This window comes from Panthera onca, chromosome E1 (genome assembly GCF_046562875.1).
Source record: "Panthera onca isolate mPanOnc1 chromosome E1, mPanOnc1 haplotype 2, whole genome shotgun sequence".
NCBI lineage: Eukaryota > Metazoa > Chordata > Mammalia > Carnivora > Felidae > Panthera > Panthera onca.
In genome coordinates, this window is record NC_138352.1 from 37,616,839 (window position 1) to 37,631,939 (window position 15,101).

General features: G+C 45.4%; 1 protein-coding gene and 1 long non-coding RNA gene across 5 annotated transcripts in view; one reads left to right on the forward strand and one right to left on the reverse strand.

Annotated features, from left to right (window-relative positions):
- LOC132688587 (uncharacterized) overlaps window positions 1–965 on the forward strand; it is a 35,554-nt gene extending 34,589 nt beyond the window's left edge. For both annotated transcript variants that reach the window (XR_014136066.1, XR_013552041.2), the window contains one exon: window positions 570–965. This is a non-coding gene — a long non-coding RNA (uncharacterized LOC132688587). The remainder of the gene's footprint in view (window positions 1–569) is intronic.
- Window positions 1–15,101, reverse strand: part of MYO1D (myosin ID) — a 362,982-nt gene that overhangs the window by 43,299 nt on the left and 304,582 nt on the right. The window lies entirely within an intron of this gene.

The window sequence follows — 15,101 nt, forward strand, 5'->3', positions numbered from 1 at the left end:
GGGCAGGGGTTTAGAGGGAATGGTGTGTGGGGGGGTGACTGTCAAAGGGTATGGGCCTTCTACTTGGGGTGAGGAAAACATTCTAAGTTGATAAGTGGATCATGCACAATTCTGAACGTACTAAAACCCACTGAATTGTAGGCTCTGAATGAGTGAAGCGAATGGCCTGTGAGTTACAGCTCAGTGAAGCTCTTCATGTCCAGATAGGCAGTCTATAGCCTCAGAGGGTCCACACTCCAGTCCCAGCCCCAAGAGAACGTGCAGGTGGATAAGAGAGGGCACGCGTGCAAAGCCTTCACAGTCTCTGGCACGAGGTAGATCCCCTACACGTGCAGCCGTTACCCACCTGACATTTGAAGCTTTATAGCCCTCGGCCCCTGCCGATCCCTGGCCCCCTTCCACCACTTCAACCCTCCTTTCGGGCAGTCTCCACACCCCCTCCCACCCCACACGAAGTTATCCTTAGAGCCCCCTGAAACAGCGTCAGCACATCCTGCTCTTACTAGAATGCTCCTTTCCCCCTGCCTCCCCCGGCTAATTCCTCCTTTCTTCCCCTTCCGTTTCCTCAGCTTTATCTCTTCCAGAAGCTTCCCCCCTGTAGGCTCCGAAGACCACCCTATCCTTGGCTCCAGGTCAGCCGTTGTTCCTCTCAGCTCCCACAGCTGCCGGCACACCTCTGGATGACGGTGCTTACCATTCTGGATGGCATCTGTCCACCTGCCTCAGGTCTCATTTGTCTTTATGTGCTCGGGCCCAGCACAGCGACACAGGGTAAGGAATGGCAGTGCCGAACAGCCACCAGGACTACACAGACTCATCGTAGCAGCCGGCAGTCTGGCAAAAGCTCTCCTAGGGAAAGGGGAGGTTTCCCCCTCGCTCTCCGGACTGGAGAGCTCCTCTGTTTCTCTGGCACAACTGCTCTGGTGCCCGGGCTTACGCGCACGCGTGTGCAGACTTGCCCCAGGGCCCGCTTCCCACAGAGTGGCAGGGAAATGGGGCACACTGCCTTTCCTGTGACACCGGTCAAGCCCTCTCCAGCTGTGCCCTTGTGAGTTTATTAACACTTTACTGATGCACGTGTTCAGACGTGTGTACTTAACGGGAAGGGACGTCTGAAGAGCACACACAGCACGATGTTTACACCTTGCAGCATATGGAAAATACGTTTGCAAAGCATTTTTTTTTTTTTTTTTTTGTAGGAGGTAATGCTTAAAAAGAGCTGACAGTTTGGGGACAAGAAGGAATGACTACTTTCTGAATACTCCCCACATCATAAGCACAGTCAGTAATCCGCCCGGTGAGGTCTGTGTGAAATGTCCTGTGACACTCAGAAGCGGCAGGTGCCCCAGCCCAGACGCATCCAAGCCAGGGTGGCATGGTGTGGGCAGCAAATACCACGGGAAACTGGGTGCAGTGATCTTTATCTCCACTCCAAGATGGATTTATCTATCCCTGAGAGTTTAAACACAAGGGCTGCCATGTTGCACGGCTCCAGGGCTGCCCTTCCTATCACCGCCGAGGTGACAGGCGCCCCGTAAGATGGTGCACGGCAGTCTGTGTAGCCATCAGAGGTGGCCTTGTTAAATCTTGATCACATAACCTTATGCGTATTAAAGCAAAAAGGACATGCTTATTTTCATATGGCACTGGTCTCTTATTTTATTATTTTTTTAACAACACTGTCCAAATTGTCCACATGACTTAATGAAACAGTGATGTATTTTAAAGGAACCTCCAAACACGAGGAGGGTGTAGCTGGTAAAAACTTGCGTTATTAGCCACATTGTAGGGCAGCACTCTTAGCAAATGCAAGCAACCTTCTCCTGTCCCATGTATTTTGTTGGTTAGGGTTAGAAAAACAATGAAAGGCCACTGAGCTCTCAGGCACCCAGGAAAATACGCTAGATGTCGTTTCTGAAAGTCAGTACCTTCGCATCTTGACAAATGAGAGTCAATGACACATCCTCCCAAGGTGTGCCAGTCAGGCAACTGCTTGTCCTTATCTTTATTAAAACAGAAAATGATCAATACTGGCACGTGCATGTCACATCCCCCTTCTATGTTCTATGCTATTCTAAGAGTATTTTTAGTTCGCTGTGATTTTCCTGTCTCTAAACTGCCTCTCCTCCTTGTAACTGTGTGCAGACTGGTCCACCAGCCTCAGGATACCTACCTGGGGTCAGGGGTATTTTTTTTAATGTAGGAGGGGGAATCTGTCCACCTTGTGAGGTCCCATTAAGTCGCACCTCCTCTCTGACCTCTTCCCCCCGAAGGCCCTGGCCCGGACGGAGTCTGCACCTCTCTTGACGCAAAGCGGATGAGAACATGGGCCGAGTTGGAGAGGATGAAGCAGAAATCCTGACTCTGCCACTTACTAACCACGGGCACCTCTGGCGAGTGACGTGGCCTCTCCAGGTCTCAGTTCTGTCATCTGAAAAGTGGGGGCAACACCCCTCTCGTGGGGCTCTTAGAGGGCGCAAGGAGAGAGTGCATGTAAAGCAGGTGGCACGGTGGTCATGCCCGGCAGTCAAGAAACCGCAGCACGTCTCTTTCCTTCTGAATGTATTCTGTCCCTGTTATTGGACTGTGAACACTTTGAGGGGTCAAATATTTACCCAACTAATGGGGAAATGGATGTGAGAGGAATGGAGTACCATTCTGCTTCCTGCCACCAAGGCGCTCCCGAGGAATCGTGGCCACTCCCTCACTTGTGTCCCGACCTGGCCCCTAGTTGATCGACCAGACTGCGGCTGTGTTATCCTGGCAGCCAGATGGTAGGTTTACATTAGCAAAGACAGCAAGGTATGAAAGGTTAATTATGATTCATTCTTATTGTGATACATTACCTCTCAGTTCAAATTTTATATGCAATTGACCAAATGAATGACACCACTGATTTCTGATGGTATCCACGTGATTGGTTTTTTTTTTTTTTTTTTTTTGGTTCCATATTCTCTCTCTCTCTCTCTCTCTCTCTCTCTGTACGACACTGAAGAATGGAAGTAGGGTCACAAGCTCCCCCCCACCCCCCACTTCTGCTTGTATGCTCTGTGAATTTAAGGTCTGTTTCCTTTTCCTTAGATTTTTCTAAACGACGGGATACTGTGGGGTACGGAAGCCCCTGGACTAGATTGCTGTGATCATTAATTTCATTAGGCTGGATCAGGGCGAGCTTATAATGAAGACTCTCGGGATTCTCACACTCTCAGAATAGCAGGCACTGAGGCCCTCACAGACCACGTGGCTGCACGTTCAGGCACGGATTCCCTCCCCTTGGCACGCCCGCCTTGCAACACCCAGCTTGTCTGCGTGTCGGCCCTGGCTGCATGGACAGAAATGGCTCTCCCACTATGGATTTAGGCACTTTGGGGGCTGAACAGGAGCTCATCCGCTCTCTGCTTTTCCTTTGGAATTCAGTAATGAACTCATTAAATCGCCAACTTGTTGTGACAGGAAGTCATTCAGATGCTGATGCTATTGCCATGGAAACCATCCCTCGGCTTGGAACTCTGTCTGTCTCTGCCGAGGAGCACTCTGGCTCCGTAATTACTGTCATCCCCAAATAACACGGAGCCATCACGGTTCTGAGCAAGTCCAGAAGCAGGGGCATACACAGACTCTCTTCTGCTTTCAGATGAATCCTTGTTGGTTTTAGTATTTTTAGCACACATTTCTGTTCTGTGCCAGTTGTCTTTTTCTTTCCTACATGCTGGCTCCTTTCCAGCACCTTTCCTAGAGAAGCAGACAAAGGATTTTTTCGGGGATGATAGCTGTCAGGAATACTGTTTAAAGAGAGCCTACCGCTTTCCCCAAATCTCTGTGCTTCCAAATATGGAAAAATGAATTCTCCTGCCTTTTAGAAGAAACCCCAAGAAAGGAAAGCCAAAGTCCATTATAGTTCATATTCTATAAAACTTCAACGTTTATGTTTATGGGTAGGTCAGTAATGCCCAAATGCAAATTCAGAGATGCAACACAAAGTACATCGTGATGTTTCCTTTACTTTGCATTATGGAGAGTCCTGTTGAGCTCTGTGACTAAAGGCTGACCAAATCACCAAGAAGGAGAACCCATCCATCCCAGGCAGCAATCAAATCATTCTTGTATATGTTATGGCACCCGGACTACAGCAAATCTTTAAACATAACCGTCACTTATGCAGTGCCTGAGACACTGGGCCAGGCATTTCATATTCTGTTTCATGATTTAAATGAATCTGCATGAAAATCCCACGAGGCAGGTATTTTCATTCCAATTTTACAGTGAGGGAATGTGCAGCTCAAAGCAATTAGGTACATTAAATAAATGCCACACCTTCCCATACGGCACAGGTGTTACCACACCACACCTCCTGTGCTCCTGTGTCCACAGGCATCCAGGTGACTTCCACTGCCTTAGAATCATAGACGCTCAGATTAGGAAAAGTCTTTTGTGATTCTCCTTCCAACTGACACCTTCTAGGACATCCCAAGCGTAGTCTGGTTTAAGCTTATGTGTTTCCAGGGATGGAGACTTTACTAAGAGCAGCGGCATTTGGACAGCCTGGTGTGAAAGCCCCTTAGTCTACTCCTGACACGAGGAAAGAGCAATTACTGGCTCTTCTACTGAGCCCCAAAGTGCGAAAATCTGGCTCTGGCCAAGTTTGTCCTCTACAACATCCAGGTACAGGTGGGAGAAGAGGGAAATGGGGAAGGGGTCAGAGCTATGGCTGGAGCTGGCTTCAGGCCTGAGCTGAGCAAGAAGGTCTGGGCAGGTCACGGACCGAGGTTGTTCGCCCCACAGGAAAGAGACCTGCTCCCTAGTGCTGGAAGGAAGCTGCTGTTTTGGATGAGACTCCATGAATGGATGTCTGGCCCTTTCTTCGGTGTCATTTTTTATTTCTGTATTTACACATCATACACACACACTCTCCACAAACTGCATAACTTTTTACAAATATGAACACCGACATTTAGAGACAGGTAGTGAGCAGAGACCTCTGGGACACCTTCTGAAAACGTCAGCAAGGTCATGGGAGGAGTTCAACAGGGACCTTACAACTTTACAAAGCCCTATGGTAAGTGGTGTTAAAGGCACTGCTTTCTGCTCATGGGAATGAGATTTACTCTTATAAATGTTCATCTGTCCCTGCCTTAGAATATAAACTCTTCTGTGGCAAGGTCTGGGAGGTAGGCAGGTTATCTATTGTCCGCGTGACCTGGGGTACGTCTCTTTCATCTGAGTGCCTTGATATCCTCACTGGTCATGTGGAGGAGACCGTTAATTCTGTTACCCACATTACGGGAGTACAGTGAGGTTAAAATGCAAAGTGCAAAAAAAATCTACAAAAATCTTTCTAACTTAGTATTCTACGAGAGTGAATAGTTTACAGCAAATGTAATTTAGAGCCCAATATGTACAATATGTTAGGTCAAGTCTCTTTACAATTACCAATGAAACAAAATGATTTTCAAAGCTTCCAACAATGATTTAAGCAACATTCAATATAAAAAATTTTCAATAGTGGGTTTTTGTTTGTTTGTTTGGTGTTCACGGTCTCATGATCTAACCTGTTGCAAAGATTAAAGCAAAATTTTCCACGCTTAATCACAAAGGATTAGTAAGGCCCCTGTAATACTGCATCATGAAAAACAATCAGGTCACAGAGCCCAACATTTTTAGTCTTTCTGGATTTGTTTTGTAAGTAATTTTAAAAGGTACTTGTAAATACACCCTGCCTTACTTCTAAAAAGCATCTGGGGATAGCCTACAATAAAAGGAACAGATATAATAAAAGTGAAGTCATTTAAAAAGAATCTTTTATTCAATTCACAGCCATTTCTTCTTAATAATATCTGTGAAACAGATATGAATGTAGAGTTACAAATGAGATCTCCTATAGTTTTTGATGCTGAAAATATTTTAGGCACTGTAACTAAGCAGGGAGTGGCCAGTGTCTGGTGACAAATGACTTCTGGGCGGTGGGGATCTGTGAAATGGTCTAAACTAGAGGACTCAAAGAGAATGGACATTAATGTGATTACAAAATGGATTAAATCAATGTGTGGTCCATTCCCAGATCCTGTGGTTTATTTCTCTTTGGATGTAACAGCTAGTCTTAGGCAGAATATGTTAAGAAAATCGCACAAAGGGGAAATGAGTCACTTACTAAAACCCAGAAAAGCTTAGGCTAACCAGCTAGACAGAGACTCGACCATGTCTTTTTCTGCCTCTGTTCTACTTCTACATCCTGAGAGCATCACCTCGTCTGAATCATGGGAGAAAACTGTTTTTGGCAAATATACGTTGGACATATGCAGACTTCCTCTTGCTCTTTCTTCATGACACACACACCCCATATCCAGTACGCTTTGGAATGCATGTGGTTTTTAAGAAATTCAGCAGTCTCACCTCCATAATTATGTCTGACCTAGACCAACATTAAAATATTTTGTTCTCCCCGTGAGGGCAGCAGTAAGCGTGAGGTTCCACCTTTCCTTGGATGACAGCCCATTATCCTTTCCTGCTCTCTCGGTCCTGCTGAGAGGAGAGCCCTGGCAAAGGAACTCTGTTTTGGTCACATATCGGTACAGTGCCTAGCACATTGTTGCTACTTGATAAATAGTTCTTTCTCGAGGGAGTTGAATAAATATTTCCAGTCTCTCCTCCACTGGCTATTACTTTTTCCTCAGCTTACAAACACGTTCAGGTCTCCTCCATTACATAAAAGACCAAAAAGCCTACCTGTTCATTTTTTTCCCAGCAGCCATGAAATGACCCCAAATTGAGATAAACTATAATGCTGGTGCCTTCTCACTACTGCTTTCTCTCTCATCACACCTTCCAGTTAAGCTTCTTATACTGGGGTGTGAGTCCCTTGATCCTCCGCAGTGTGCTATAGAATGAGGAGCCACAGAAGAAACACAGAGAATCTTCCGGGAAGATTGATTCCAAGTACGTAACTGGAAATAATTTAACACGCGTTTAAATTAAAGCCAACATCTGGAATGACAGAATGAAAAGTAGTGTTGATTATTAAAACAGGATTTTGAAAGAGACATGCCAGAGGCCGCCTCAGTGTCTGATTCTAGTAAACGTTGAGTTTCCTCTGTGACGGCGAGGGGAGTTCCTTAGAAGAGCCTGAAAAGCACTGGTAAGTAGATGACTACCACACCAGGTGACACATTAGCCTAGAGGTAAGCACTACAGGTGCTGTGGGATCTCTGAGGACGGACAGGACAATGTTGGGGAGGGATAGACAGTATTTCCTTTACAGAAGAGCTGATATAGTAGCTCTTGAAAGATGAGTGGCTAACCAGATGGAGGGGGGGCGGACTATCGCTGTGCGCAGAGGAAGCAGTATGGACAACTCTAAGGTGTTGATGGATCTGACATGTAAGAACAAGGAGTCTAACGGTAGCTGAAAAAGGCGGTGGGTTTTGACTGTCCGGTGAAGAACCCAAGTATCGTGCTAGAAAATCCCAGTGCTGGAGACCATTCTCTATCTTTGAAACTCTTTTTCTCTTGGCACCTCTTGGAACATTCTGGTCCTCTGGCTTCTTTGGCAATTTCTTGGTTCCTTTGCTTATTTTTCCTCTTCAACGCCCCCTCTCTGACTCCCTAAATTCTGGTGTTCCCCCTGAGTTCCTGTGTGGCCATGTTTTTCTTCTGGTTCTCCACACACGGACTATTTCATTCCCTCTTGCCGCTTTGACTTCCTTGAAGCCACAGGCTTCCAAATCTTTTTCCCCAGGGCAGACACTGCATGGATATCTCCACCTGAACTGACAGATAGCCTTTCAAAATGAGTAAGTCCTAAGCCTACATCATTTCCTGTGCTCCTCCCTCCCCTCCATTCTAAGGCCCTGTTTCTACTAGTCTCTACAGTCTGGATTAAAAGAACCACGATCTACCTGGTCACCCAAATAAAAAGTTGGGAGTCGCCAGCTCCTTTGCTCATGACCCACAGCCAATCAGCGGCCGCTAACTGGCCTCTGTTAAATAGATCCTCGCCTCTCAGTCTCCACCAGGGATTCTCAACAGACCAGAGGTTCTCCCATCCCCTGCACCCCAGTTGAGAATCACCATGCAGAATGAGAGAGGGGGGCACAGGCTGTGCAACTGGACCATGTCGGGATGGAAAAGGTTAGAATCACTGGCCTATGTCTCTCTGGGCCACAGCTGCAACAGCTAGTTAACCGGTCTTCTGGATACCAGCTCCTTCCCCTCTAAAGCCTCCTCCACAATTCTGCACTTATCTTTTTAACACAGAAATCTCATTAAAGACAAGGAGTTATTGAAATTGACAAAACAAAATGAATATGGAATAAGAAGAAAACATCAGTGGATATTTATCTGGTCTTTGGGTGAGTGAGACTTTTTAAATCATTCATGCAAAGGTTAAAGGAAAAGGCAGATTTGACTACCTACAAATGCAAAACTTCTCTAGAAAAAAACACTGTAATTTAAAAAGATGGGCTGGGAAAACACGTGTAACGCATACGAGGGTTAACAGTCCTAATATCTAAAGCGCTCTTACAAATTAGTAACCAAATGATAAAGGCACCAAAAGATAAAAAGAGGCAAAGGATATGAACAGTTCACAACACACATACAGATAACAAGTACACAGACCGATGGGAGAAAGTATTCAATCTCATTTAAGAAAGGTAGATGAAGAAGTGCCTGGGTGGCTCAGTCAGTTAAGCATCCAACTCTTGGTTTCAGCTCAGGTCAAGATCTCATGGCTCGTGAGATTGAGCCCCATGTTGGGCTCTGCTGGGCTCCCCATGTGGAGCCTGCTTGGGATTCTCTCCCCTACTCTCTCTGCCCCTCCTCTGCTTGTGCTCACTCGCTCCTTCTAAAAACAAATAAATAACCTTAAAACAAAATGTCGTACTGGAAAAGAATACTTAGTGACCCAGGAAGACATTTCAGAATGTTTGCTTCATATGCGTAAGTGAAATCACAATTATAAAACAGAACGTAGTAAAAAAATCTCATTTTTGGAAAACTACATATATCTGTATGCGAAGAGGATATAAAAATGTTAACAATGGTTTGAATGTGTGCTTACAGATTGTTTTTCAATGTCTCGGTGTACATTTTCCAAAATTCCCACATATAGAGTTACTTTTGTTATCTTGGAAAAAAAATGTTTTTAACTGGAGACACAAAATTCCCCTGTGTTTGGGCTGCCTATTGTCTACTTGGACGGAGTCCAAATCCTGTGCCTGATAGGCAAGGCCTGTCACAATCTGGCTCCTCCTTGGCTTCCTAGCCTGCTCTTCCTGACGGGAGTCCCACGTCCGAGGCCTCCTGAGTCATGTGCGTGTCCACCAACAAGCCTTGTTGTTCTAAGCCTCTGCCCGCACAGCTCTGCCCCTCCTTCCTCTGCACCACACTCCCGGGATTGGTTAATTCCTCATTCTTCTAACTGGTCCGCCTGTCCTACTCCTGCTCTTTCAACTCCTCAAGCTCACCAAGTTCTCTGCTGCCTCAGGGCCTCTAGATCAACTATTTTTCTGCCTGGACAGGTCTCCACATGACCAGCTCCCTTTCATCTTTTCAGACCCTAAATGACACCTCTTCACTTGGCCTTCTCTGATCACTCTATCCCTAAGTAAGTTCTCTGTCTCAGAGCCCTGCTCGCTCCTCCTGAGCACTTACTACAAATAAAATTATTTTTATTTATTTGTTTACTTGGTCTCAGTGTGTCTGCCCCACTTGAGTGTAAGCTCCGGGAGGCGGGGGCTGTGACCCAGGGCCTCACAATTTAGCCACACACAGTTGTCTGTGGAATGGACAATGGAAAGACCAACTGTCCTGAAAAGCCTGCCTCCGTGTTCCTGTGGGACCCTGTATGCACATCTCTGCCAGCTTCTCCCCTCTCTAGTTTTCCAACACCAATGTGGTTGCTTCCTTACAGCTGCTCCCTGAAGTGGTCTGCAACTGCTCTGAAAGGAAGATGGGGTACGGTGTGCAGGCCTGGAATGCCACAGGCACTCACCAAGCGTGCGCTCTGATTGAATGCACGAGGGGGGTTTCTGTGGGGTTTCAAGCGGGTCGAGGAACCCCTTCTGGGACTGAGCAATCACTACAACACAAGCAGATGATGAAACGCTGCCTGGGGGTCAGCCTCAGCTCACAGAAGGTCACCACAAATTAGGCAGACACGTGGGGTTTGTGTCTATGAAAAGTTTTAACTGCATTAAAAATTTTTTTTTTAAGGTTTACTTATTTTTGAGAGGGAGGGAGGGAGGGAGGGAGGGAGAGAGAGAGAGAGAGAGAGAGAGAGAAAGGGGGCAGAGGATCCAAAGCAGGCTCCGTGCTGATGGCAGAGAGCTGGATGTGGGGCTCAAACCTCTGAACCATGAGATCATGACCTGAGCTGAAGTCAGAAGCTTAACCAACTGAGCCACCCAAGCACCCCATTTTAAGTATATTTTTGAACAGATTTTAGCAACTAGTTAGCAACTAATTCTTGAGCTTCAAAAGAAAAAAAAAGGCAGGGCAAATAGGGACTTTACAGTGTTTTTGAGTCTGTCAGAAAGTACATTATGTAAATTCCTTAATCTGAAGAATTTATAGGTTCCTTGTGGAGCCTGATAATTGATGTTTCTTTGAAAATGTGCTCCCATTAAAAAAAAAAGGGGGGGGCACCTGGGTGGCTCAGTCAGTTGAGAGTCCGACTTTGGCTCAGGTCATGATCTTACGGTTTGTGAGTTCGAGGCCCCCGTCGGGCTCTGTGCTGACAGCTCAGAGCCTGGAGCCTGCTTCGGATTCTGTGACTCCCTCTCTCTCTGCCCCTCCCCAACTTGTGCTCTGTCTCTCTATGTCTCTCAAAAAATAAATAAATGTAAAAAAAAAAAATTAAAAAACAAAGTAAAATGAACTTCAGGGGCACTTGGGTGGCTCGGTCCATTAAGTGTCCGACTCTTACCTCAGGTTCATGAGTTTAAGCCCTGTGTTAGGCTCAGCACCTGGTGTGAAGTCTACTTTAAAAAAAAAAAAATGAGGGGTGCCTGGTTGGCTCAGTCGGTTGAGTGTCCGACTTCAGCTGAGGTCATGATCTCACAGTCTGTGAGTTCGAGCCCCGCGTCAGGCTCTGTGCTGATAGCTCGGAGCCTGGACCCTGCTTGGGAGTCTGTGACTCCCCCCCTCTCTGCCCTTCCCCCTCGCTCTCTCTCAAGAATAAATAAACATTAAACATTAAAAATAAATAAATAAAATGTGTTCCCAGAGACCCCAAATATTTTTCAAATAGTGCAGGGAGTCACTCCAACTAAGCAGCTGATGAATGACTGTCCAGTTTCACTCTGATGAGTGTACAGATGGTTAGTGACTCATGGGATAAAACATCAAGTCCAAGGTCTGAACAGTGCAGGTATCATTCAGTGGGCTCACGTGATCCTTTCACTCACTGGCCTTAACCTACTCTGTAAAAGTGGGCCCAACCGAGATGCTCTGTTGCAGCTTGTGAGGGGTCGGCAAAGTTTTCCTGTGAAGGGCCAGGCAGTAAACATTTCAGCTTTGCAAGCCACACAGCCTGCCTTGTAACTAGTCGACTTGGTTGTTGCAGTGTGGACGCAATGAACGGACATGGTGGTGTTCCTATAAAATTTTATTTGTGGACAATGGATTTGAATTTTATAGAAACAGGTGTCACAAAATATTTTCTTTCTTTTCATTTTTTTCCTCCAACTATTTAAAAATGCAAAATCATCTTGGTGGTGAGCCAGATTTGGCCTGTGGGCCACAGTTTGCTGACCTCTGGGTTAATTAAAAAAAAAATTAATGTTTGTTTATTTTTGAGAGAGAGAGAGAGAGCACAAGTCGGGGAAGGGCAGAGAGAGAGGGAGACACAGAATCGGAAGCAGGCTCCAGGCTCTGATCCGACAGCACAGAGCCCAATGTGGGGTTCGAATTCACAGACTGCGAGATCATGACCTGAGCTGGTCGGACGCTTAACCAACTGAGCCACCCAGGCGCCCCTGGGTTAATTTTTGACAGTTTATCTGTGTGGGCAGCTGTGGGACACTGAGAGATAGGGCTCTGATCTCAAAAGACTTAGGTTCCAACACCCAAGTGCCCAGGCCTGACAGAAACAATTTATTTCTGAGTCCAACCAAACTAGAGTGATGTCAGGCACTAGACAGTTAACATTTAATTTGAGATGGAGTGACAAGGAAAAAAGACTTCACCCTTGGAAGTGGAGAGAGTTCTTTGAAGTTTGATTAAAAGTGATTTATACACACTTTATGGGAGCACATTATATTAGTGCTTTTTCACTGCAGGATAAACAGAAAATAAGTAACAGGCCACTCTCATCACATGCTCGCACCTGTGGTTCGAAACAGCCAACAAACACTCCCCATTCAAGGGCTCATTGTCAGATAACCACCGCTGACAGGAAGGCAGCCCAGAAATGTCTGCTCTTTTCAAGAGAAAAAAGCTTCCTCCGCAATTCTCACTGGTTTCTATAGAATGAATTCCCAGGGAGATGAGAGGAAATAGAGGTCACCTACAAGGTCCGTCTCCTCTGCCCCTCTCATTTTCTATTTTAAAATGTGCTTCCGTTCTAGATATTTCACGCCTCCTGCGCTGGGTGGTACCGGTACCTTACACGGTGGGGTAGCAGGGTCCAGAGCACAAGACGCGGAGGGTACAGACACTGGAGCCGTACTGCCTGGGCACATGTCCGTTACTAATTAGCTGTGATCTTGAGCAAGCTACTTAACCCCTCTGTGCCTCAGTTTCTTCAGCTATAAAATGGGGATAATAATAGCACCCACCTTCAGAGCTGTTGTGAGGCTTACATGCGTGAGCATATGCAGCACAGGGCTTTGAACAGAGCCTAGCATGGAAGAAGGATCGGGTGAGTGTTAACTCTGTTTAGTACTGTCTTCACGTGCTTACCAAGTACCGCATGCACGTGTAAGCACACACACATGCTCACACAGTTTTAATCTGATCCTCAGCTTGCCGGTATCACCCCCTTGTTATAGAGAATAACAAACTGAGGTTTACTGGCCCAAGACCAATCGGCTATGAGTCTTCTGTGAAACAAAGTGTCCTTCAAGGGCTTCTAAATCACTGAATGGGATCTTAAATTTCCTTCCCTTTACCTATTGGGGAGGTTCCTTAGAGAAAAGGTTGTATAAAAAAATGTTCTGAAAAAAAATCACATACCTGTAAGCCATATGCAGTAGGGATCTCAACTATTTAAAGTTTATCTTCCCCGGGTTTTATTACCATTATCTTTTTCTCACATGTCATTATTTCCATCCTCATACTCTTCCTGCTATCTTAAGCTTCCTTCTCTTTTTACTGACTACCTATCTTCAGTTTCTGGGAATGTAAATAAATTATGTCCATTCCTAGCCCCAGAACTTTAAATGAAGGATTTCTTTTGTCACCTTCTGTATTTATCACTTCTGTGCTGTTGCACTGCGATGACAGAGCAGTCACCCTGTAGTAATCCTCCTTCAACTGCAAGAGTGTCTGCAACAAACTGAATGTTCCTGTTGTTAAAATATGAAACTATTTGGGGAAAAGCCTCATCCCTCCTTTATGCGTAAGTACGGTAATTGATTCATATGGCCATGGTTGGCCAGCAGAGACACGGTTTCTAGTCTGTACACACTGCTGAGGCAAAGCCAAAGAGAAGAGTAGGGAAATGTGCTGCACGTATGTTAGGGAGGGTTTGAATTAAAAAGAAATTTGAATACGCACAGACGTACAATAAATGATCCGTATGTAAAGCTTTTACACCTCAAGTTATAATTCTGACTCTCAAGATGAGCTGGCGGATCATTCAGAGGAAAGCTACATTAAACAATTTTTAAGTTTATTTATTTACTTTGAGAGAAGTGGGGGAGGGGTAGAGAGGGAAGGAAAGAGAGAATCCCAAGCAGGCTCCGAGCTGTCAGCACAGAGCCCGATTCGGGGCTCAAACTCTCCAGTGGTGGGATCATGACCTGAGCAGGTCTGACTATAACGCACAGCTGCTCAACTGACTGAGCCCCCCCACGTAGAAAAGCTACGCTTTTGAAGATACTGACAAGCAAACTAGCATCATTGAGAGCCACTATTGCTAACTCAGTCTTGTAAGTTCTGCACTTTTCATGCTTTCATTTTTCCAACTTTTTTTTTCTTTCTAATTCTCAAATTTATGCATGTTCATTGTAAAAATTTTGGAAAATGGGGGAAAGTATAACAGAGTAGAAATAAAATTCTACTCATGACTATCTCACCATCCAGAGAGAGAATCATGGTTAATATTTTGACATAGTAACACGGTAATATTCATATTTTACATATCCTTCTACTAATTAACTTGTTAATAAAAAGTTAAAATTATTTTTTCTTTCAATTTCCCCTTGATTACAAAGCAATGTATGGTCACTGAAATAAAGCCAGAAAGCACAGAAAAGTTGAAAGAAGTATAAGCTAAAGCACCTAGCATTGTCCACTTTGGTATATTTTCTTCTACCCTTTCTTTTCATGACTTAAAAAAAAATTTTTTTTAATGTTTATTTGTTTATTTACCTATTTTTTGAGAGAGAGAGGGGGGAAAGTGAGCAAGGGACAGAGAAAAAGAGAGAGAGAGAGAGAGAGAGAGAGAGAGAGAGAATCCTGAGGGGCAGAGAGAGGAGAGGGAGAGAGAGAGAAGTGGGGCTTACTCGGGGCTCATGTTTTACCTGAAGCAGGGCTGGAGCTCACCAGATGTGGGACTTGAACTCACAAACTGTGAGATCATGACCTGAGCTAAAGTCAGATGCTTAGCAACAGAGTCACCCAGGTGCCCTAATGTTTATATATTTTTGAGAAAGAGAGAGAGAGAGAGAGAGAGCGCGCACGCACGCGCATGAGTGGGGGAGGGGCAGAGAGACAGAGGGAGACACAGAATCTGAAGCAGGCTCCAGGCTCCAGCTGTCAGCAGACAGCCTGACTCGAGGCTCAAACTCGTGAACCGTGAGATCATGAACCTGAGCTAAATTGGATGCTTAACCGATTGAGCCACCCAGGCAACCCTATGACTTTTTTAAAAATGTTTTTTAGTGGTTATTTATTTTTGAGAGACAGAGAGACAGAGAGACAGAGTGAGAGCAGGGGAGGGG